This window comes from Phyllobates terribilis, unplaced genomic scaffold (assembly GCF_046119375.1).
Source record: "Phyllobates terribilis strain yellow unplaced genomic scaffold, ASM4611937v1 Scaffold_2__4_contigs__length_985480577, whole genome shotgun sequence".
NCBI lineage: Eukaryota > Metazoa > Chordata > Amphibia > Anura > Dendrobatidae > Phyllobates > Phyllobates terribilis.
This window is the reverse complement of record NW_027362762.1, coordinates 879,616,786-879,642,172: the sequence shown is the minus strand read 5'-3', so window position 1 is coordinate 879,642,172 and position 25,387 is coordinate 879,616,786. Positions and strand designations below refer to the sequence as shown.

Below are 25,387 nucleotides of genomic sequence, written 5' to 3'. Positions count from 1 at the left end.
AACTTTGACTTGGTCATTCCAAAACGTTTAACTTTATTTTTCTCTGACTATTCTTTTGTAGATATACTTTTGTGCTTTGGCCACTGTCCTGCTGCATGACCCACGTTCTCTTGAGATTCAGCTCATGGACACAAGTCCTGACATTTTGCTTCAGAATTTGGTGATAAAAATCCAGATTTCTTTGTTCTTTTAAAGAAGCCCCCCCATCAAAGTTTTTTATCCTCTTAATATATTGCAGTCATCATTATATAGCACTGTGTATTCACAATTGCTCATTTTGATCTTTAGAAAACTGTATGCAGCAATTTTCTTTTTTGTAGAGCTTTCTCCTTGCAATCTTGCCATGCACAACAATGTTGTTTAGTTTCATCCTGATGTTAACTCATGAACATTAACATTAGATAATGTGAGGGAGACCTTTAAATGTTTAGAGGTCACCTTGAGTTCCTTTGTGACCTTGTAGACTATTATATTGTCTGACTGTGAATTGGCAGGGTCCAATCTATTTAGCCATGATTTTGTAACCTTTTCCAGCCTGATAAGCATGAAGAACTCTTCCTCTGAAGTCCTTCCAATCACCTTTGTTTGTGCCATTATCCACTTAAACATCTGTGAAGATCAGACTTTGATTGATCCCTCTTTTTTAAATATAACAGGTCACCCATTCACACCTGATTGTCATCCCATTGATTGAAAACCCCAGACTCTCCAAATCATTTGCTAATCCTAAAGGTTCACATACTTTTGCAGCTCACAGACGTCATATTGGATCATTTTCTTCAATTAAAAAAAGACAAAATCTAATATTGCTTGATTTGGTTTTCTTTATCTACAGGGTGGGCCATTTATATGGATACACCTAAATTAAATGGGAGTGGTTGGTGATATCAACTTCCTGGTTGTGGCACATTAGTATATGGGAGGGGGAAAACTTTTCCAGATGGGTGGTGACCATGTCGGCCATTTTGAAGTCGGCCATTTTGGATCCAACTATATTTTTTTCAATGGGAAGAGGGTCATGTGACACATCAAACTTATTGAGAATTTCATAAGAAAAACAATGCTGTGCTTGGTTTTAACATCACTTTATTCTTTCATGAGTTTTTTACAAGTTTATGACCACTTATAAAATGTGTTCAAAGTCCTGCCCATTGTGTTGAATTGTCAATGCAACCCTCTTCTCCCACTCTTGACACACTGATAGCAACACTGCAGAAGAAATGCTAGCACAGGCTTCCAGTATCCGTTGTTTCAGATGCTGCACATTTCGTATCTTGATGGAATGGTGTGGTATATTGGGTGCAAAGATAGTGGGGCCATTCTTCATCAATGGAAAGCTCAATGCCACTGGATATCTGAAATTGCTACATGATGATGTGCTGCCCTCTTTATGCACTGAAGATGGCACGTTCCCTGAGTTTTTCCAAGCATTCCTACATGAACAGTTTCCTGGAAAGTGGATTGGTCATCGTGGGCCAGTTAAATGGCCACCAAGGTCTCCCGATCTGACCCCCTTAGACTTTAACCTTTGGGGTCATCTGAAGGCAATTGTCTATGCTGTGAAGATACGAGATGTGCAGCATCTGAAACAACGGATACTGGAAGCCTGTGCTAGCATTTCTTCTGCAGTGTTGCTATCAGTGTGTCAAGAGTGGGAGAAGAGGGTTGCATTGACAATCCAACACAATGGGCAGTACTTTGAACACATTTTATAAGTGGTCATAAACTTGTAAAAAACTCATGAAAGAATAAAGTTATGTTAAAACCAAGCACACCATTGTTTTTGTTATGAAATTCTCAATAAGTTTCATGTGTCACATGACCCTCTTTCCATTGAAAAAAATAAAGTTGGATCCAAAATGGCCGCCATGGTCACCACCCATCTAGAAAAGTTTTCCCCCTCCCATATATTAATGTGGCACAAACAGGAAGCTGATATCACTAACCATTCCCATTTAATTTAGGTGTATCCATATAAATGGCCCACCCTGTACTTTTATGACTGATGTAGTTTTATGTCAAATTGATGAAAAATTATGGGAAATTCTGATAGCTTCCAAACTTTCAAGCACCACTGTACATGTCTTTATTCTCACATAAATACTACTGCATAATAATTGAATATAAAACATTATAGAATAAGGGTGAATATATTACACAGTGTTGATAATACAGCATATAAATACTATTATGCAGGAATTTGCCTATACAGAAATTAGAGCACAACAACTTCTTGGGAATAGAAAACTATTGCCGCTCCAGTCAGTTTCTATGGGATTTACAGAGGTAGTGCTTGGCTGTCTCCATTAATCCTATAGACATAAGCAAATCAGCAAAGTCACTTCTTTCTATTGTAAGATGGCCGTCGGACAGGTCTTTGAGGGGAGATATGTATCACCGAGGTCAGTAGCTTCGGTGATGTAACCCTGGTAAAAGCATGATCCAGCACGCGTAGTGCTGAGAGGGTTAATAGGGCGTATCAGGGCCGATTTTTACCAGCAGTCATAAGAGATGGGAGGGGCGTGCCTCTTGTAAATAAAAGGGAGACACACCCAGTGTCTCATTCAGTGTCTGTGGCTGGAGGTGTGGAGACCTCCAGCTTGTCTGTGGTAAAGGACACTGACTGTGAGCGGGTGAACCCACACTACTGAATGGACTGCTTATTTTCTGTTTTGCCGGACAAGGCTGTGTTTTGTTTACTTTGAAAATGTGGTTTATGAAGTCTGAATAAACCTGCCTTGGACATTTTAAAGAAACTGACTCATGTGCCTACTTCTAAAGCAGCTGAGTGAATACCAAACCCTACAATTAGTGCTAGAAGCATGGGCACGAATCCCAAGGTGCAGTGTGACTGCTACAGGAAACCATTTATGTCCTGGGTGAAGGCCGCCAGCTAGCAAGGGACGTTCGGCAGCATGGAGGAGCTGATAAAGCAACTGGTGCAGACTAATCTCCAGCAGCATCAACAGCAACAGTGGCAACAGCAGCAGCAGATGCAGCAACTGCAGCACAAACAGGAGATGGAGCTCCTGGCTGAGGTGATCTATGGCAGGGCAACAGCTCCACCCCCATGTCCTGGTGATGACTCACACGTCAGGAAGATGGTAAGAAGAGCGTTACAAAAGATAACCCCGGGTGATGACGTCAAGGCGTTCCTGACTGTGTTTGAAAGGGTGGCGGAACGGGAGAAATTGCCTCTGGAGCAGTGGGCGGAGGTGCTGGCGCCATATTTAACAGGGAAACCGCAGAAAGCCCATTATGATGTGGCCTGGCAGGACGCAAAGGAGTATGCCAAATTTAAAACTGAGATCTTGGCGCGTTTGGGAGTGACTCTGACTGTCAGGGCGTAACGGGTGCACCACTGGGCCTATTGCAATGACAAACCTCCCCGGTACCAAATGTTCAACCTCCTACACCTGGTCCAAAAATGATTGCAACCTGGATCTTCCTCCCCAGCACAAATGATTGAGAAAGTTGTCATGGACAGAACCATATGCTCCCTTCCGAGGTCGGTGCAATCCTTGGTTGCCCAGATCCCCGTAATGCCGATGACCTGGTGGGGTTGGTGGAAAGGTACCAGGCGGTAGAGAGTTCCTTGGGGAAGCAAGGGGTTGTAGCATCTCCATACTGGGGTTCCCAAAGGGAGGTGGACACCCAAAAGAGGGGCACTAGAGCCCAGGAGGGGTCCGTTGCTACCAAAGGCCCCCCATCCAATAACGTAATTTGTTGGAGGTGTCACACCCCAGATCATTTAGCCGCCCGTTGACCTGTGACCAACGAGCCAATGGACTGCAGCGCAGGACGGCGCTGCTCGTATTTTGCATATCCTGCCTGCACTGCTGTTCCTCAACCAGGCAAAGGACCGCAGGCATGCCACGTATCAGTAAATGGAGTGCAAATGACTGGTCTATTGGCATCCATTGTATCCATGGGGACGCTAAGAACTACCCTGTGGCCTGAGTGGTCATAGACATAAACTGTGGCGCCGAGTCCCATGAGGTGGGCGTAGTCAAGGACCTGTTGTACCCTGTTATAATAGCGCGGGACTTTGCCTTGTTTTGGGATTTGTGGGAGAAAGGGAGGAAGCCAAGTTGTCCGAACAACAACCAGGTCACTCCTAAAGAAACCGCTTCACAGGCCGCCACCCGGTTTCCTTTTTGTGTGCTTGCTGGGGATGAGGATGAAGCAGCATCCCCAGAGGACAATATCCCTGAGCTGGAGGGGTCTGGGGGAAACTTTGGAGCCGCCCAACTCAGAGATTTAACTCTAAAAGAGGCTTTGATAATGTCACTATTCTGAATGGTATTGCTTAAGAGCCGGGGGCTGACACCCGATATCCATAATTTGCCATAAATGGGGAGTTACTATATCAGGTCACAAAGCTCAGAGGAGAGGTAATAGAACAGTTACTAGTACCTAGGCCGTACAGATGCAGGGTATTAGATATGGCCCATAAAGATGTCTTAGATGGTCATCTGGGGGTAGAAAAAACCCAGGAAAGCATCCTCCAGAGGTTCTACTGGCCCAGGTGTCACCGAGAGATCATGAATTATTGTAGGTCCTGTCCCATCTGTCAGCTGATCTCCCTGTGGCTCACTTCCGTAGCCCTTTAGTGCCTCTGCCTGTCATTGAGGTCCCGTTTGATCACATCACCATGGATCTAGTGGGACCCCTGGTCAAGTCCGCCAGAGGACATCAGTACATCCTGGTGGTACTGGACTATGCTACACGGTATCCGGAGGCCGTACCACTCCTCCTCCAAGTGTATAGCCCGGGAGTTGGTCCATATCTTTTCCAGGACGGGGTTGCCTAAAAAGATTCTAATGGACCAAGGGACTCCATTTATGTCAAAGGTGATGAGGGAGTTTTGAAAGATCCTGCAAATCACACAACTCAGGACCTCAGTCTACCACCCACAGACAGATGGCTTGGTGGAACGGTTTAATAAAACGTTGAAGGCCATGTTGAAGAAGGTCGCAGAGAAAGACGGCCGGGACTGGGACTGTCTACTGCCGCACCTTCGGTTCTCCATCAGAGAAGTCCCAAAGGCTACTACTGGATTCTCCCCCTTCGAGTTGTTGTATGGCCGACACCCCCGTGGACTTCCAATTTCAGTTTTGTTTTTTTTTTTGCTTTTTCACTTTATTTTTCCATCCACATAGCCATCCACATAGCTTGTTTTTTTGCAGGACAAGTTGTACTTTTGAATAACACCATTCATTTTATCATGTGATGCACTAGAAAGCAGGAAAAAAATCCAAGTGCGATGAAATTGCAAATAAAGTGAATTCCACAATAGTTTTTTGGGTGTTTTTTATTTACCATGCTCACAATACAATAAAACTGACCTGGAAATAATATTCTAAAATTCAGTACGATTACGCAGATACTAAGGATGTATTTTTTTAATTTAAGTGAAGAATAAAAATTTGTAAAGTTGTAAAAAAAAATAATAATAATTCCTTCTTTCACCATTTGTTGAGATCCATAACATTTAGAATTTTTGGGATATGGGGCTGCGTGAGGGCTTATTTTTTGCACTCTGAGCTGACATTTTTTACTGATACCATTTTGGGGTAGATATAATGTTTTCATTGTCTCTTATTGCATTTCATTGCTATGTAGCAGCTGGCTTTTTGACTTTTTTCTCATTAAGCTGTTTGGATGAATTTATTTTATATTTTGATAGATCGGACTTGCACGAATGCAGAGATATCAAATATATATATATTTTTTAAAATTGCTTTATTTTTAATGCGGCAAAAGGGGAGTGATTTGAACTTTTATATTTTTTTTTCATAAGAAAATAATTTTGATGAGTCCCAAAAATAATTAAAAACCTCAATTTATTACTAAATAATTTAAAAGATCATACAGGTTGGGAATACATCTCAACGAGTTTCTGGCAAAAAGCCCTTATTCACTGAGATACAGATTCCTAATGATACATGGTATAAAAACAAATGGTAACCAACCGTTGATCAATAAACACATGTGTTAACAATCAATCACATCGTACATTTGGAACATGCACATTTAAAAAAACCTTTACAACTTAGCCAGGTTTTTTTATCACTTTTTTTGTGGCATGTATAGACTTGGGGTAAGAGTAGCACCTATGGATCTCCCTTTTCTCGGCACATATACTAATCCATTTTTCAGGATTTTATTTAAGTCCCGATCTTGGAATAATACAGCGACATACAGTACAGACCAAAAGTTTGGACACACCTTCTCATTTAAAGATTTTTCTTTATTTTCATGACTATGAAAATTGTACATTCACACTGAAGGCATCAAAACTATGAATTAACACATGTGGAATTATATACTTAACAAAAAAGTGTGAAACAACTGAAAATATGTCTTATATTCTAGGTTCTTCAAAGTAGCCACGTTTTGCTTTGATGACTGCTTTGCACACTCTTGGCATTCTCTTGATGAGCTTCAAGAGGTAGTCACCGGAAATGGTTTTCACTTCACAGGTGTGCCCTGTCAGGTTTAATAAGTGCGATTTCTTGCCTTATAAATGGGGTTGGGACCATCAGTTGTGTTGTGCAGAAGTCTGGTGGATACACAGCTGATAGTCCTACTGAATAGACTGTTAGAATTTGTATTATGGCAAGAAAAAAGCAGCTAAGTAAAGAAAAAACGAGTGGCCATCATTACTTTAAGAAATGAAGGTCAGTCAGTCCGAAAAATTGGGCAAACTTTGAAAGTGTCCCCAAGTGCAGTTGCAAAAACCATCAAGCGCTACAAAGAAACTGGCTCACATGAGGACCGCCCCAGGAAAGGAAGACCAAGAGTCACCTCTGCTTCCGAGTCACCAGCCTCAGAAATCGCAGGTTAACAGCAGCTCAGATTAGAGACCAGGTCAATGCCACACAGAGTTCTAGCAGCAGACACATCTCTACAGCAACTGTTAAGAGGAGACTTTGTGCAGCAGGCCTTCCTGGTAAAATAGCTGCTAGGAAACCACTGCTAAGGACAGGCAACAAGCAGAAGAGACTTGTTTGGGCTAAAGAACACAAGGAATGGACATTAGACCAGTGGAAATCTGTGCTTTGGTCTGATGAGTCCAAATTTGAGATCTTTGGTTCCAACCACGGTATCTTTGTGCGACGCAGAAAAGGTGAACGGATGGTCTCTACATGCCTGGTTCCCACCGTGAAGCATGGAGGAGGAGGTGTGATGGTGTGGGGGTGCTTTGCTGGTGACACTGTTGGGGATTTATTCAAAATTGAAGGCATACTGAACTAGCATGGCTACCACAGCATCTTGCAGCAGCATGCTATTCCAACCGGTGTTCGTTTAGTTGGACCATCATTTATTTTTTAACAGGACAATGACCCCAAACACACCTCCAGGCTATGTAAGGGCTATTTAACCAAGAAGGAGAGTGATGGGGTGCTACGCCAGATGACCTGACCTCCACAGTCACCAGACCTGAACCCAATCGAGATGGTTTGGGGTGAGTTGGACCGCAGAGTGAAGGCAAAAGGGCCAACAAGTGCTAAGCATCTCTGGGAACTCCTTCAAGATTGTTGGAAGACCATTTCCGGTGACTACCTCTTGTAGCTCATCAAGAGAATGCCAAGAGTGTGCAAAGCAGTCATCAAAGCAAAAGGTGGCTACTTTGAAGAACCTAGAATATAAGACATATTTTCAGTTGTTTCACACTTTTTTGTTAAGTATATAATTCCACATGTGTTAATTCATAGTTTTGATGTCTTCAGTGTGAATGTACAATTTTCATAGTCATGAAAATGCAGAAAAATCTTTAAATGAGAAGGTGTGTCCAAACTTTTGGTCTGTACTGTATCTGTTTATAATATTTTTTATTTCCTGAAATTGGCAACTATATGGGGTACTGAAGATGTTTTTTATGTCCATATTATTTGATTTTATTGTTATTGGTTTCTTGTTGTTAGTAATACCATTATCTCTGTTGTTTAAATGAGTATTTCTTACAAGAACTTTTTTTAATGCTGAATCAATATGTTTTTTTCTTATACCCCCTTTCTATTAATCTAGATGTTGCTACCTCTGCTTGTTCATTGAATAGTGTGATATCAGAGCTATTTCTATAAATTCTATTTAATTCACCATAGGGGATTGAATTCACAGTAGGGGGGGGGAAGCAGCTGTCTGCTCTAAAGGCCCCGTCACACTTAGCGACGCTGCAACGATCCCGACAACGATACGACCTGTCAGGGATCGTTGCTGCGTCGCTATGTGGTCGCTGGTGAGCTGTCAAACAGGCAGGCTCACCAACGATCAGGGGAGCAGCGACATCGTGGAAAGAATCTTTCCACGATGTCCTGCTCCTGGTTACGAGCCTGCTGAAGCAGGAGCAGGCTGGTAACTATGGTAAACATCGGGTTACTAGGGGCACACGTGCACCTAGTAACCCGCTGTTTATCATGGTTACCACTCTGCTACAGTGAGCGGGAGGTTACCGCTCACTTTAGCAGGCTCGTAACCATGATAAACAACGGGTTACTAGGTGCGCGTGTGCCCCTAGTAACCCGATGTTTACCATATTTACCAGCCTGATCGTTGCTCCCGCTGGTCACACACAGCGATGTGTGCTGACCAGCGGGAGAGCAACGACCAAAAAATGGTCCAGGACACTTTGCAGCGATCAGCGACCTCACAGCAGGACCTGATCGTTGCAAAGTGTCACACATAGCGACATCGCTGGTGAGGTCGCTGTTGCGTCACCAAAACCGTGACACAGCAGCGATCTCACTAGCGATCTCGCTATGTGAGACGGGGGCTTAAGGCTATGTGCCCACGATGCAGAAATGCTCAGGATTTTTTCCTGAGCGTTTCTGCATCTTCCTGGCAGAAAAAAACGCATGTGGATTGTACATGCGGATTGTACATGCGGATTGTACATGCGGATTGTACATGCGTTTTCCTGCCAGGGACATGCGGAAGTGAAGCGTTCTTCACATGCATTTCCGCATGCGGGTTGACAAGTGCTTTCCGACCGATTTTAGCATCACTTGGAAAGTGCTTGACAACTTTGTCACACTACATAAATCCATGCAAACGGCATGGATTTATATAGTGTGACCGAAAGAATGGTAAAAAATAAAAAAATAAATCTATACTTACCTTCTGATGGCCCGCGCTGTCTTGTTTCCCTCCGTCCCGGCTGCCGGCAGAGGTAGAGTGAAGGACCTGCCGACGTCAGCGTCGCGTGACCCGTCGCATGACTATGACGTCAGCGCAGGTCCTTCAGTCCATCGCGAACTGTCGGCATGCGAGGAGGAGTGCAGCGGGGGCCATCAGAAGGTAAGTATATATTTATTTTTTATTTTATTCTTTTTTTTTACAGTTTCTATGGTACCCGGGTCCGGAGGAGAGTCTCCTCTCCTCCAGACCAGGGTACCATCCGCACATTGGAACGCATGGAATGCGCATGTACAGATGCAGTGATACAGATTCCATGCGTCCCAATGCAAGTCAATGGCGGCGAAAAGGCAGCACTTCCGCAAAATAATTGGTTGTGCTGCGTTTTTTTCCGCAATGATAATCCGCAGCGGAAATTTCCGCAGCATGTGCACAGCACACGCGGATTATCATTGGGGAACATGGCAGGCCTTCTACCATGCATTTTTTAAGCGTTTTTGCCGCTGCGGAAATGCTTAAAAAACGCATCGTGGGCACACAGCCTTAGTGCAGTGTTCCCACCAATAAGTTTTCTATAGTTGCGATATCTAACCTTTTGTTGTTTTACATCCCCCATGAGATACAAATCCAAAAAGCTGATTTTATCATGCGGTTCAGTATAAGTAAATTGACATCATTAGCATTGATATAGGATAAAAAAATATGGGATTTTTTCCATTTCTAATGCCCATATTAGTAAAACATCGTCCAAATATTTAACATATAGTTCAATGTCATTTTTAAAAGGATTTTTGTCTGTGAAAATAATGGTTTCTTCCCACCATTATACAAAAAGTATGGCTAAAGATGGAGAGAAACATGAGCCCATTGGGCAACCTTTAATTTGGAAATAAGATTCTTCATTGAACATAAAAAAATTATGCACAAGGAGATATTCAATACTACGGATAATCATTTCCTTCGTTTTATCCGTATAGCCGCTATATTTTTGTAAATGGTGGAACACAGCAGTTAATGCTAGATTATGTGAAATAGATGAAAACCTATTTACCACATCACATGACAGAAATTTAGATTTTTCAGACCATTTTACATTTTTCATATAATCAATTACTGATGACGTATCTTTTAAGTAACCCGGTGTTCTGGGAATTAATGGCTGCAGATAAAAATCTACCCATCGAATTAAATTTTCATTCAAAGAAGAAATGCTCTATATAATGGGGCGTAAAGGTGTAGGAAATTCTGGTTTGTGGGTTTTAGGGAGCCCATGAAAAATTGGTGTTATCGGATTATTAGGTATAATATTATAACTCATTTTCTCAGTAAACACCCCCATTTTTTCCTCCGTCTACAACCAATTTACTCAAGATTTTTCTGCATGATTCTCCAGGATTAAATTGTATCCTTTTATACGTCTCATTATCATCCAGGATATCATAAACACATTTTTCATAGAGTTTCTTATCCATAACAACAATACAGCCTGCTTTGTCGTATTTCTTAATCACCAGGTCGATGAATAAAAAAGGAAAAGGAGAAAAGAAAGGGGGGGCGCAGATCTAAGTGTAGTATTTTAATAATATCGAATTAGAATTAAAAATTGCTCTCACCTTTGTGGTGTCTTGTTATCCAGCATGTAACCCTGTCTTTAGGGAGTGGAGTAGTCGTCTGGATCTGCTGGCCTGCAGCTCAAAAACAGGTAAAACGAGCTCCCTTGCAGGAGACTCGTCAGAAAGTGCAAGAAAGAGTTTCCAGTTTGTCAGGGAGCGCTTCCAGGTGATTCATTACTTACTCCAAATCTTTCAGGAATAATCCAGTTTATTTTTATACAAACAACGCGTTTCGGCTATACATAACATTAGCCTTCATCAGGTAAAATCCTGATGAAGGCTAATGTTATGTATAGCCGAAACGCGTTGTTTGTATAAAAATAAACTGGATTATTCCTGAAAGATTTGGAGTAAGTAATGAATCACCTGGAAGCGCTCCCTGACAAACTGGAAACTTAATCACCAGGTCATCTCTTTTGGATAAGCTGGTGATTGCTTTTTTCTCATCTGTAGTTAGATTTTTTTTTTATTTGGATACACTCTGTTTAATTTTTTGAGAAAGTTCTATCAAATCTCTTTCAATTAAAGATTGAAAAGTTGAAATGCATTCAACCTTAGAATCTTTTGGATAAAAAGATGGATTCAAAATACGAAAATCCTTCGTATCAACATTTATTAGATCGACTTCACCTGATTCACCTTTTAAATCCTCCAAAGTAAGCCGCACACATTGTTCATCAAACATCAATTGTGCAAAGGTTTCACAATTATCCTCCTCCTTATACAATTCCTCAGGGACATTGAGATCATTATAAAAATGCTTTTTTACTGTCAATAATCTGGCAAGTTTATTTACATCTAGAATCGTTTGAAATAAATCAAAATCCTGATTAGGAACAAAATTAGTCCCTTTATTTAAGATATTGATCAATTTTGTCCAAATATTCTTTTATTTTAAGATGTAACAGTGATAAATAGTGTTGAGCGATACCTTCCGATATCGAGAAATATCGGATCGGATTGGATCGGACGGATACCGAAAAAGTATCGGATATCGCCGATTCCGATACCGGAAACCAATGCAAGTCAATGGGACAGAAATATCGGAATGAAAATAAACCCTTTCTTTCCTTGTAGGTTAATTCTACATGAAGGAAAACAACTAAGAATAATGTAGAATGTATTGGGGGAGGTGGGGGAGACAATAAAGGCATAGAGGTTTAGCCCAATCAAATGGAATAGCAGGAATTAATATTTTTTTTAAGACGTTCTGAGTTACGGAAATATTGACTATGTTAAGTATTTTTATATTATGTCAGATATTTATGTTTCACTACTTCCATGCTCTTCACCTTCTTTTTTACTTCTCCCACACTTTCTCCTTCATCATCCTCAGCATCTTTTTCATCCTCTTCTTCTTCTTCACCTTCTTCACCTTCTTCATCTTCTTCTTCTTCACCTTCTTCGTATTATTCTTTTTTTTTACATTCTTCATATTCTACTTCTTCATCTTCTTCATTTTCTTCTTCTTCATCATATTCTTATTTGTGGCAGGCATTCCTGTAGTTGTTATTTATAAAAGGTTGGACACTACACCTTTCGTTCTGCCCGTCACAAAAGATTTACAACAGGATTTGTCCGCGTTCAGTTTGGCCTGCAGCAGCAGGTCTTTTCCAGGGGCACCACGAGGAGGAACGGACTCACCCCCATACACTGCTTAGTCATCTTCTGCTTATAATTTAGATATTATCTTTTGCTCTGATTTTTAGTCTTATGCTTAATGTTTTTCCGCTTTTTGTTCTGCAGCTTCTTGTATTTCTGCTTCTTGGTTTTCTGTCTCTTGTTCTTCTGCATCTTGGTGCTTGTCTTCTCTTCTTTGTCCTCTTGGTCAACTTCTTCAGGGTCATCTTCTTGGTCTTCTTCGGGGTGGTCTTCAGGGTCGTCGTCTTCGGGGGTCCTTGTCTTCGGGGTCCTCGTCTTCTTCGGGTTGGTCTTCTGGGTCCTCGTCTTCGGGGTCCTCGTCTTCTTCGGGGTGGTCTTCAGGGTCCTCGTCTTCTTCAGGGTGGTTTTCAGGGTCCTCGTCTTCTTCGGGGTGGTCTTCAGGGTCCTCGTCTTCAGGGTCGTCATCTTCGGGGTCCTCGTCTTCTTAGGGTTGGTCTTCAGGGTCCTCGTCTTCAGGGTCCTCGTCAGGGAGATCTAGAGTGATTACCAAGAACCATTTCAAAAAGCTTGAACTTGGAAATGTAGCAGAAGGTACAAGAAAGCTGAGGAACTACCGAGGACCAGCTGACGGTACTGGAACCCGGATGGGTAGCAGAAGGTACAAGAGCCAATGGAACTGCCGAAGACCAGCTGACGGTACTGGAACTCGGTTACTAAGCAGGAGGTACCTGTGCCAGAAAGCACTACCAAGGACCAGCAGACGTTGGTGGAACTTGGATACCGAGAAGGAGGCACCTAATCCAAAGGCACTGCCGAGAACCAGCTGACGGTACTGGAACCCGGATGGGTAGCAGAAGGTACCCATGTAAAAAAAAAGTTCAAAGCCGCGAGCCGGCCGCAGTTACCAAAACCCACAGTCCTACAGGGGGTGCTTGTCCTATTGGCACTATGGAACCAGCCTTCATTGCCAGATCCCGCAGCCCACATAGGAGTCACCTAAACTGCAGGCACCATAGAGTCGGCTAACCCGACCGCAACACGACAGGACAACGCATTGGAGGCAAAGTGACGTTGACACTACCCGGAAACAGCTGGCGTGCTGGAACCAGGCTGGGCAGGAGGGAGTACCCGTGCCAAAGTCACTGCCGAGAACCAGCTGACGGTACTGGAACCCGGATGGGTAGCAGAAGGTACAAGAGCCAATGGAACTGCCGAAGACCAGCTGACGGTACTGGAACTCGGTTACTAAGCAGGAGGTACCTGTGCCAGAAAGCACTACCAAGGACCAGCAGATGTTGGTGGAACTTGGATACCGAGAAGGAGGCACCTAATCCAAAGGCACTGCCGAGAACCAGCTGACGGTACTGGAACCCGGATGGGTAGCAGAAGGTACCCATGTAAAAAAAAGTTCAAAGCCGCGAGCCGGCCGCAGTTACCAAAACCCACAGTCCTACAGGGGGTGCTTGTCCTATTGGCACTATGGAACCAGCCTTCATTGCCAGATCCCGCAGCCCACATAGGAGTCACCTAAACTGCAGGCACCATAGAGTCGGCTAACCCGACCGCAACACGACAGGACAACGCATTGGAGGCAAAGTGACGTACGTTGACACTACCCGGAAACAGCTGGCGTGCTGGAACCAGGCTCGGCAGGAGGGAGTACCCGTGCCAAAGTCACTGCCGAGAACCAGCTGACGGTACTGGAACCCGGATGGGTAGCAGAAGGTACAAGAGCCAATGGAACTGCCGAAGACCAGCTGATGGTACTGGAACTCGGTTACTAAGCAGGAGGTACCTGTGCCAGAAAGCACTACCAAGGACCAGCAGACGTTGGTGGAACTTGGATACCGAGAAGGAGGCACCTAATCCAAAGGCACTGCCGAGAACCAGCTGACGGTACTGGAACCCGGATGGGTAGCAGAAGGTACCCATGTAAAAAAAAGTTCAAGGCCGCGAGCCGGCCGCAGTTACCAAAACCCACAGTCCTACAGGGGGTGCTTGTCCTATTGGCACTATGGAACCAGCCTTCATTGCCAGATCCCGCAGCCCACATAGGAGTCACCTAAACTGCAGGCACCATAGAGTCGGCTAACCCGACCGCAACACGACAGGACAACGCATTGGAGGCAAAGTGACGTTGACACTACCCGGAAACAGCTGGCGTGCTGGAACCAGGCTGGGCAGGAGGGAGTACCCGTGCCAAAGTCACTGCCGAGAACCAGCTGACGGTACTGGAACCCGGATGGGTAGCAGAAGGTACAAGAGCCAATGGAACTGCCGAAGACCAGCTGACGGTACTGGAACTCGGTTACTAAGCAGGAGGTACCTGTGCCAGAAAGCACTACCAAGGACCAGCAGACGTTGGTGGAACTTGGATACCGAGAAGGAGGCACCTAATCCAAAGGCACTGCCGAGAACCAGCTGACGGTACTGGAACCCGGATGGGTAGCAGAAGGTACCCATGTAAAAAAAAGTTCAAGGCCGCGAGCCGGCCGCAGTTACCAAAACCCACAGTCCTACAGGGGGTGCTTGTCCTATTGGCACTATGGAACCAGCCTTCATTGCCAGATCCCGCAGCCCACATAGGAGTCACCTAAACTGCAGGCACCATAGAGTCGGCTAACCCGACCGCAACACGACAGGACAACGCATTGGAGGCAAAGTGACGTACGTTGACACTACCCGGAAACAGCTGGCGTGCTGGAACCAGGCTGGGCAGGAGGAAGTACCCGTGCCAAAGTCACTGCCGAGAACCAGCTGACGGTACTGGAACCCGGATGGGTAGCAGAAGGTACAAGAGCCAATGGAACTGCCGAAGACCAGCTGACGGTACTGGAACTCGGTTACTAAGCAGGAGGTACCTGTGCCAGAAAGCACTACCAAGGACCAGCAGACATTGGTGGAACTTGGATGCCGAGAAGGAGGCACCTAATCCAAAGGCACTGCCGAGAACCAGCTGACGGTACTGGAACCCGGATGGGTAGCAGAAGGTACCCATGTAAAAAAAAGTTCAAGGCCGCGAGCCGGCCGCAGTTACCAAAACCCACAGTCCTACAGGGCGTGCTTGTCCTATTGGCACTATGGAACCAGCCTTCATTGCCAGATCCCGCAGCCCACATAGGAGTCACCTAAACTGCAGGCACCATAGAGTCGGCTAACCCGACCGCAACACGACAGGACAACGCATTGGAGGCAAAGTGACGTTGACACTACCCGGAAACAGCTGGCGTGCTGGAACCAGGCTGGGCAGGAGGGAGTACCCGTGCCAAAGTCACTGCCGAGAACCAGCTGACGGTACTGGAACCCAGATGGGTAGCAGAAGGTACAAGAGCAAATGGAACTACCGAGAACCAGCTGGCGGTGCTGTAACCCAGGGTAAATACTAAAAACAGAGTGGAGCCAGAGGTGTAATTGGAGCAAGTTTTAAATCCGTAGTACAGTGGATGTGGACAAAGCAGGAGAATTTGCCGGACACACAGCTGGGGATCAGCTGACGTTACTGAACCCCAATAACACTGGAGCAAGCGTTGACTGTGCAGACGGCACTTCTGAGCAGCAACTAGCGGTATTGGAGCCCAGGGTAAATACTAAAAATGGAGGAGCCAGAGGTGTATTTGGAAGAGGTTTTAAATCCGTAGTACAGTGGATGTGGACAAAGCAGGAGAATTTGCCGGACACACAGCTGGGGATCAGCTGACGTTACTGAACCCCAATAACACTGGAGCAAGCGTTGACTGTGCAGACGGCACTTCTGAGCAGCAACTAGCGGTATTGGAGCCCAGGGTAAATACTAAAAACGGAGGAGCCAGAGGTGTATTTGGAGGAGGTTTTAAATCCGTAGTACAGTGGATGTGGACAAAGCAGGAGAATTTGCCGGACACACAGCTGGGGATCAGCTGACGTTACTGAACCCCAATAACACTGGAGCAAGCGTTGACTGTGCAGACGGAACTTCTGAGCAGCAACTAGCGGTATTGGAGCCCAGGGTAAATACTAAAAACGGAGGAGCCAGAGGTGTATTTGGAGGAGGTTTTAAATCCGTAGTACAGTGGATGTGGACAAAGCAGGAGAATTTGCCGGACACACAGCTGGGGATCAGCTGACGTTACTGAACCCCAATAACACTGGAGCAAGCGTTGACTGTGCAGACGGCACTTCTGAGCAGCAACTAGCGGTATTGGACCCCAGGGTAAATACTAAAAACGGAGGAGCCAGAGGTGTGTTTGGAGGAGGTTTTAAATCCGTAGTACAGTGGATGTGGACAAAGCAGGAGAATTTGCCAGACACACAGCTGGGGATCAGCTGACGTTACTGAACCCCAATAACACTGGAGCAAGCGTTGACTGTGCAGACGGCACTTCTGAGCGCCAACTGGCGGTGTTGGAGCCCAGGGTAAATACTAAAAACGGAGGAGCCAGAGGTGTATTTGGAGGAGGTTTTAAATCCGCAGTACAGTGGATGTGGACAAAGCAGGAGAAGTTGCCGGACACACAGCTGGGGATCAGCTGACTTTACTGAACCCCAATAACACTGGAGCAAGCGTTGACTGTGCAGACGGCACTTCCGAGCGCCTACTGGCGGTGTTGGAGCCCAGGGTAAATACTAAAAACGGAGGAGCCAGAGGTGTATTTGGAGGAGGTTTTAAATCCGTAGTACAGTGGATGTGGACAAAGCAGGAGAATTTGCCGGACACACAGCTGGGGATCAGCTGACGTTACTGAACCCCAATAACACTGGAGCAAGCGTTGACTGTGCAGACGGCACTTCTGAGCAGCAACTAGCGGTATTGGAGCCCAGGGTAAATACTAAAAACGGAGGAGCCAGAGGTGTATTTGGAGGAGGTTTTAAATCCGTAGTACAGTGGATGTGGACAAAGCAGGAGAATTTGCCGGACACACAGCTGGGGATCAGCTGACGTTACTGAACCCCAATAACACTGGAGCAAGCGTTGACTGTGCAGATGGCACTTCCGAGCGCCAACTGGCGGTGTTGGAGCCCAGGGTAAATACTAAAAACGGAGGAGCCAGAGGTGTATTTTGAGGAGGTTTTAAATCCGTAGTACAGTGGATGTGGACAAAGCAGGAGAATTTGCCGGACACACAGCTGGGGATCAGCTGACGTTACTGAACCCCAATAACACTGGAGCAAGAGTTGACTGTGCAGACGGCACTTCCGAGCGCCAACTGGCGGTGTTGGAGCCCAGGGTAAATACTAAAAACAGAGGAGCCAGAGGTGTATTTGGAGGAGGTTTTAAATCCGTAGTACAGTGGATGTGGACAAAGCAGGAGAATTTGCCGAACACACAGCTGGGGATCAGCTGACGTTACTGAACCCCAATAACACTGGAGCAAGCGTTGACTGTGCAGACGGCACTTCCGAGCGCCAACTGGCGGTGTTGGAGCCCAGGGTAAATACTAAAAACGGAGGAGCCAGAGGTGTATTTGGAGGAGGTTTTAAATCCGTAGTACAGTGGATGTGGACAAAGCAGGAGAATTTGCCGGACACACAGCTGGGGATCAGCTGACGTTACTGAACCCCAATAACACGGCAGCAAGTGTTGACTGTGCAGACGGCACTTCCGAGCGCCAATTGGCGGTGTTGAAGCTCAGGGATAATACTGAAAACAGAGGAGCCAGAGGTGTAATTGGAGAAACTTTCAAATCTGTAGTAGTGAGAATGTGGACAGAGCAGGAGAAATTGCCGTCCGCACAGCAGGGGAACAGCTGACGTTACTGAACCCCAATAACACGGCAGCAAGTGTTGACTGTGCAGACGGCACTTCCGAGCGCCAACTGGCGGTGTTGGAGCTCAGGGATAATACTGAAAACAGAGGAGCCAGAGGTGTAATTGGAGAAACTTTCAAATCTGTAGCAGTGAGAATGTGGACAGAGCAGGAGAAATTGCCGTCCGCACAGCAGGGGAACAGCTGACGTTACTGAACCCCAATAACACGGCAGCAAGTGTTGACTGTGCAGACGGCACTTCCGAGCGCCAACTGGCGGTGTTGGAGCTCAGGGATAATACTGAAAACAGAGGAGCCAGAGGTGTAATTGGAGAAACTTTCAAATCTGTAGTAGTGAGAATGTGGACAGAGCAGGAGAAATTGCCATCCGCACAGCAGGGGAACACCTGACGTTACTGAACCCCAATAACACGGCAGCAAGTGTTGACTGTGCAGACGGCACTTCCGAGCGCCAACTGGCGGTGTTGGAGCTCAGGGATAATACTGAAAACAGAGGAGCCAGAGGTGTAATTGGAGAAACTTTCAAATCTGTAGTAGTGAGAATGTGGACAGAGCAGGAGAAATTGCCGTCCGCACAGCAGGGGAACAGCTGACGTTACTGAACCCCAATAACACGGCAGCAAGTGTTGACTGTGCAGACGGCACTTCCGAGCGCCAACTGGCAGTGTTGGAGCTCAGGGATAATACTGAAAACAGAGGAGCCAGAGGTGTAATTGGAGAAACTTTCAAATCTGTAGTAGTGAGAATGTGGACAGAGCAGGAGAAATTGCCGTCCGCACAGCAGGGGAACAGCTGACGTTACTGAACCCCAATAACACGGCAGCAAGTGTTGACTGTGCAGACGGCACTTCCGAGCGCCAACTGGCGGTGTTGGAGCTCAGGGATAATACTGAAAACAGAGGAGCCAGAGGTGTATTTGGAGAAACTTTCAAATCTGTAGTAGTGAGAATGTGGACAGAGCAGGAGAAATTGCTGTCCGCACAGCAGGGGAACAGCTGACGTTGCTGAACCCCAATAACACCGCAGCAAGTGTTGACTGTGCAGACAGCACTTCCGAGCGCCAACTGGCGGTGCTGGAGCTCAGGGATAATACTGAAAACAGAGGAGCCAGAGGTGTAATTGGAGAAACTTTCAAATCTGTAGTAGTGAGAATGTGGACAGAGCAGGAGAAATTGCCGTCCGCACAGCAGGGGAACAGCTGACGTTACTGAACCCCAATAACACGGCAGCAAGTGTTGACTGTGCAGACGGCACTTCCGAGCGCCAACTGGCGGTGTTGGAGCTCAGGGATAATACTGAAAACAGAGGAGCCAGAGGTGTAATTGGAGAAACTTTCAAATCTGTAGTAGTGAGAATGTGGACAGAGCAGGAGAAATTGCCGTCCGCACAGCAGGGGAACAGCTGACGTTACTGAACCCCAATAACACGGCAGCAAGTGTTAACTGTGCAGACGGCACTTCCGAGCGCCAACTGGCGGTGTTGGAGCTCAGGGATAATACTGAAAACAGAGGAGCCAGAGGTGTAATTGGAGAAACTTTCAAATCTGTAGTAGTGAGAATGTGGACAGAGCAGGAGAAATTGCCGTCCGCACAGCAGGGGAACAGCTGACATTACTGAACCCCAATAACACGGCAGCAAGTGTTGACTGTGCAGACGGCACTTCCGAGCGCCAACTGGCAGTGTTGGAGCTCAGGGATAATACTGAAAACAGAGGAGCCAGAGGTGTAATTGGAGAAACTTTCAAATCTGTAGTAGTGAGAATGTGGACAGAGCAGGAGAAATTGCCGTCCGCACAGCAGGGGAACAGCTGACGTTACTGAACCCTAATAACACGGCAGCAAGTGTTGACTGTGCAGACGGCACTTCCGAGCGCCAACTGGCGTTGTTGGAGCTCAGGGATAATACTGAAAACAGAGGAGCCAGAGGTGTAATTGGAGAAACTTTCAAATCTGTAGTAGTGAGAATGTGGACAGAGCAGGAGAAATTGCCGTCCGCACAGCAGGGGAACAGCTGACGTTACTGAACCCCAATAACACGGCAGCAAGTGTTGACTGTGCAGACGGCACTTCCGAGCGCCAACTGGCGGTGTTGGAGCTCAGGGATAATACTGAAAACAGAGGAGCCAGAGGTGTAATTGGAGAAACTTTCAAATCTGTAGTAGTGAGAATGTGGACAGAGCAGGAGAAATTGCCGTCCGCACAGCAGGGGAACAGCTGACGTTACTGAACCCCAATAACACGGCAGCAAGTGTTGACTGTGCAGACGGCACTTCCGAGCGCCAACTGGCGGTGTTGGAGCTCAGGGATAATACTGAAAACAGAGGAGCCAGAGGTGTAATTGGAGAAACTTTCAAATCTGTAGTAGTGAGAATGTGGACAGAGCAGGAGAAATTGCCGTCCGCACAGCAGGGGAACAGCTGACGTTACTGAACCCCAATAACACGGCAGCAAGTGTTGACTGTGCAGACGGCAGTTCCGACCGCCAACTGGCGGTGTTGGAGCTCAGGGATAATACTGAAAACAGAGGAGCCAGAGGTGTAATTGGAGAAACTTTCAAATCTGTAGTAGTGAGAATGTGGACAGAGCAGGAGAAATTGCCGTCCGCACAGCAGGGGAACAGCTGACGTTACTGAACCCCAATAACACGGCAGCAAGTGTTGACTGTGCAGACGGCACTTCCGAGCGCCAACTGGCGGTGTTGGAGCTCAGGGATTACAGTTCAGGTGGTAGAAACATGAACAGAACAGGAGACCTGGATACTGTTGCCAACCAATTATTCATTCTAGAAGAGGACTGGCAAATTCATGAGAGATCCAGGCCTTGTTCATTTTGAGAAAAGTAAGCCGGTCAACGTTATCGGAGGATAGTCGCATGCGACGGTCTGTTAGTACACCACCTGCGGCACTAAAGACGCGTTCCGATAATACACTAGCAGCAGGGCAAGCTAGCACCTCCAATGCATACTGACTAAGCTCTGGCCATGTATCCAGCTTACAGACCCAAAACTTGAAGGGAGAAGAGCCGTCTGGGAGTACACTAAGAGGGCAAGACATGTAGTCTGTCACCATCTGACGGAAACGTTGCCTCCTGCTGACTGGAGCCGTCTGTGATGGTGTAGACATTTGTGGCGGCGGGGACACAAAACTTTGCCACATTTCGGCCATACTGGTCTTGCCTTGTGCTGAGGCGCTGCTTCTGCTCCCTCTTTGTGCAGAGCTTCCTCCACTGCCTCAACGCACTGAGCTGCTTTGTAAAGCTCTAGCAGCACTGCTCTCGGTTGGAATGGAGAACATGATGGAATGCACCAGTGCGTCTTGGTACTCCCGCATTTTAAGCTCCCGGTTCAACGGTGTTATGAGGCTTTGTAAGTTGTCCCGGTAGCGAGGATCTAGGAGGGTGGACACCCAATAATCAGCCGTGTTGAGAATGTGGGCGATGCGGCGGTCGTTTCTCAGGCACTGCAGCATGAAATCAACCATGTGCTGCAGACTGCCAACTGGCCAAGAAACACTGTCCCCTGCTTGAGGCGTGATCTCTGCCTGCTCTGCATCACCCCACCCTCGCTCTAGATACTGACTACTAGAGCATTGTGTACCTCCCTCCTCTGGACAGATGTCTTCCTCATCCATTGACTCCTCCTCATCCTCCTCACAAAGTGTCCCCTGCCTAGGCCTTTGTGAGGAACCACGTTGCGCAGACTGTAGAGAAGCAGATGGCATTTGTGACTCCTCATCCTCCACCTCTTCCAAAACCTCGTCCCTTAGTGCTTGCAGTGTTTTTTCAAGCAGGCAGATAAGGGGGATAGTCATGCTGACTAGTGCATCATCTGGACTCGCCATCTGCGTGGAATAATCGAAGGCATGCAAAACGTGGCAAATGTCCTTCATAGAGGCCCACTCAGTGGTGGTGAAGTGTGAACGGCGCGCACTGCGACTTGTTTGCGCCTGCTGCAGCTGGTACTCCATTACTGCTGCCTGCTGCTCACACAACCTCTCCAACATATGTAACGTTGAATTCCACCTGGTGGGTAGGTCACATATGATGCGATGTTCTGGAAGACGTAATCGGCGCTGCAGAGCTGCAATGCGTGATCTTGCATTGCTGGAACGCCACAAGTGAGCGCACTCTATGCGGACCTTGTGAAGCAGTGCATCAAGATCCGGATAGTCCCTCAAAAAACTCTGCACGACCAAGTTGAGCACATGTGCCAGACATGGGATGTGAGTGAGGTTGCCTAGGCCCAGAGCTGCCACCAGATTTCGGCCATTGTCACACACTACCATGCCTGGCTGGAGATTCGCTGGCACAAACCACACGTCGCTCTGCTGCTTGATGGCATTCCAGAGCTCCTGCGCTGTGTGGCTTCGATTCCCCAAAGAAATTAATTTTAATACGGCCTGTTGACGTTTGGCCACGGCTGTGCTCATATCGGTCATCATAACAGGTAACCGTTCACGGGTCGATGTGGAGGTAGACCGTGACGGCTCCTGCAGCGCTGATTCAGAGGAACTGGAGTATGAGGAGGAGTCAATGTGTACAGACTGGATTCCAGCAATCCTTGGAGTTGGCAGAACACGTACAGCGCCACTCTCAAGATTTGTACCCGGCTCCACAACATTTACCCAATGGGCAGTGAGGGAAAGGTATCGTCCCTGTCCATGCTTACTGGTCCACGCATCGGTGGTCAGGTGGACCTTGCTACTGACGGCGTTTTGTAGCGCATGTTTAATTTTTCCCTCCACATGATGTTGCAGGGCAGGGACGGCTTGCCTGCTGAAATAAAAGCGGCTGGGCACGTTGTATTGTGGGACTACCAATTCCATAAAGTTACGGAATGTGTCAGTCTCCACCAGCCTGAATGATAGCATTTCAAGGGCCAGTAGTTTAGCAATGCCAGCATTCAGAGCCTGTGCTCGGGGGTGGTTTGCCGAGTATGGGCGCCTTTTCTCCCATGCCTGTGCTAACGATGGCTGTAGACTGGCCTGGGAGTGTGAGGATGACTGGGAAAGTGGTGCTGTGGGTGGAATTACACTGTGTCTCTGTACAACAGTGCCAGAGATTCTTCCATGGCGATCCTGTGAGGAAGCCGAACCAGCTGTGTGTGAGCTGGAGTAAGAGGCTACAACACGAGCTGAAGAGGTGGTAGGTGGTGCTGTAGGTTGGCCTAGGTCTTCAGTGTGTTTTTGTAACTCCACCACGTGCTTGGTCCGCACATGTTTCCACATATTTGTGGTATTGAGGTTGCTGACACTTTTCCCTCTTTTCACCTTCTGATTACACAGCTTGCATTTGACAAAGCAAATGTCATCTGCAACTGTGTCAAAAAAGGACCAGGCACTGCAAGTCTTGGGAGTGCCCGCTTTGGATTTTGGAAGAGCCATGCTCCTAATGGGTGCCGAAGTGGAGGCTACAGGCAACCAAGTCTGCCCCCTCCCTCTCCCTCCTTTTTGGGCCGTTCGGGGAATCTCTTCCTCAGAGCTGCTCCCACCACCTTCCTGTCCCTCACGCCATGATGGGTCAAGGACCTCATCATCTACACCACCCTCTTCAAACAACTGCTTCTCCTGGGTAGTCTCGACAGCACAGTACGCACCAGAAAGTGGCACCTGAGTCTCATCATCAGATGCGTACTGAGGTGTGCTGCTGACCATAGGCACTGGCCCACCCGCCTCTTCAGATTCAGAGAGACAAAACGGTTGCGCATCACTGCATACTACCTCTTCTTCAAATTCTCGAATTCTGCTTGGCTGGCCCCCTCTTTCCAAGCCAAGAGATTCAGAGAACAGAAGTAGAGATGGCTCCTGTCCAGGGCTCTCTGACTGCCTGGGCAATTTGGCAGGGGGTGAAGAGACAGATGGGTGCTCTTCAGTGCTCAGGACCTGAGAGGATCTGGAACTAATTGAAGTCGATGCGTTAGCTGCCATCCATCCGACAACGGCTTCAATTTGGTCCTCGCGCAGCAGTGGGGTACGGCTAGCTCCTACAAAGCTGCGCATAAAGGACTGTTCCCTGGTAAAACTGGGGGATGCTGAGTCACTGGTGCCCGCAGCAGGCACAGAATCCCCACGTCCTCTCCCTGCAGGCACAGAATCCTCACGTCCTCTCCCTGCAGAAACTCCACGCCCACGCCCACGCCCACGACCACATGCCTTACTCCCTGCCTTCTTCATCTTGGTAGACTGATAAAGATAGGCAGAAAAGTACTAAGGGCTTAGTGTGCTTATTCCTGAACAGCTGCTAACAGGTATAAGAAACACTAATTTTATAAAGTGTGGACTAGACTTTAATATGAGCTAATGTGGCCTACACAACTGTAAAGTGGAGTGTTTGGTGAACTTTATTTAGGTTTTTTTTGTCACAAAAAGACACTGGATGTGCCTAAAGATGTAATAACGATAGTATCACAAACTTTTTGTAGCTATTACAATGTAGGAAGGTAACCTACAATGCAATAGATGAGGCTGCAAAAAATAGGCTAATACTAATCTGGCTGGGGCTGCAGGGCCCAATGCTGCAGAAAGGCTCCTCTATCTACTCCTATATAGTGTGTTTGGAACCAATTTAGCTGAATACGGATGGAACCACGACACTAATAGGAGATATCAGGAAAAATTATGAATTGGCAATAAAGGACAATGTATGAGGCAGTGACACACACTGAGTGCACTACAACCAGACGGGGTTGAAGCACACACTACAGGGTGAGCTGCACTCACACACCAGACCTTGCAGACAGCGGTGAACAGTACAGATGCAGAGCACTGTGCACTAGCGCTGCAAGACCAAAAAAATTTCTCTATCTACTCCTATATAGTGTGTTTGGAACCAATTTAGCTGAATACGGATGGAACCACCACACTAATAGGAGATATCAGGAAAAATTATGAATTGGCAAAAAAGGACAATGTATGAGGCAGTGACACACACTGAGTGCACTACAACCAGACTTGGCTGAAGCACACACTACAGGGTGAGCTGCACTCACACACAGACCTTGCAGACAGCGGTGAACAGCACAGAGAACTGTGCACTAGCGCTGCAAGGCACAGCGATTTATAAAGTAGCTTGGGTAAAGCAGAATAGACAAAATAGGTAGCTAAAACTGTCCCTCAGAACAACAGCGTCCTATCCCTAACTGAATTCACAGCAGAGTGAGCTCAAAATGGCGGCGGCGGCTTTTATAGTGCATCATGACATCATTTCAGCAGCCAATCACAGCCATGCCATTAGTTAACATGCCTACATGCCTAACAGGATGTGCCCACACTTCTTAGGATCCTCATTGCCTG

General features: G+C 46.7%; 1 protein-coding gene across 2 annotated transcripts in view; it reads right to left on the bottom strand.

Moving 5' to 3' along the window:
• The window catches only part of LOC141235517 (NACHT, LRR and PYD domains-containing protein 12-like), a 208,102-nt gene extending 197,216 nt beyond the window's left edge, over positions 1-10,886 (bottom strand). The window contains exon 1 of one of the 2 annotated variants that reach the window (XM_073668154.1): positions 10,755-10,886. The gene's annotated coding sequence lies outside the window, so the exon portion shown is untranslated. The remainder of the gene's footprint in view (positions 1-10,754) is intronic. The other variant, XM_073668156.1, reaches the window with a different exon arrangement.
• Between the last annotated feature and the right edge of the window lie 14,501 nt (positions 10,887-25,387).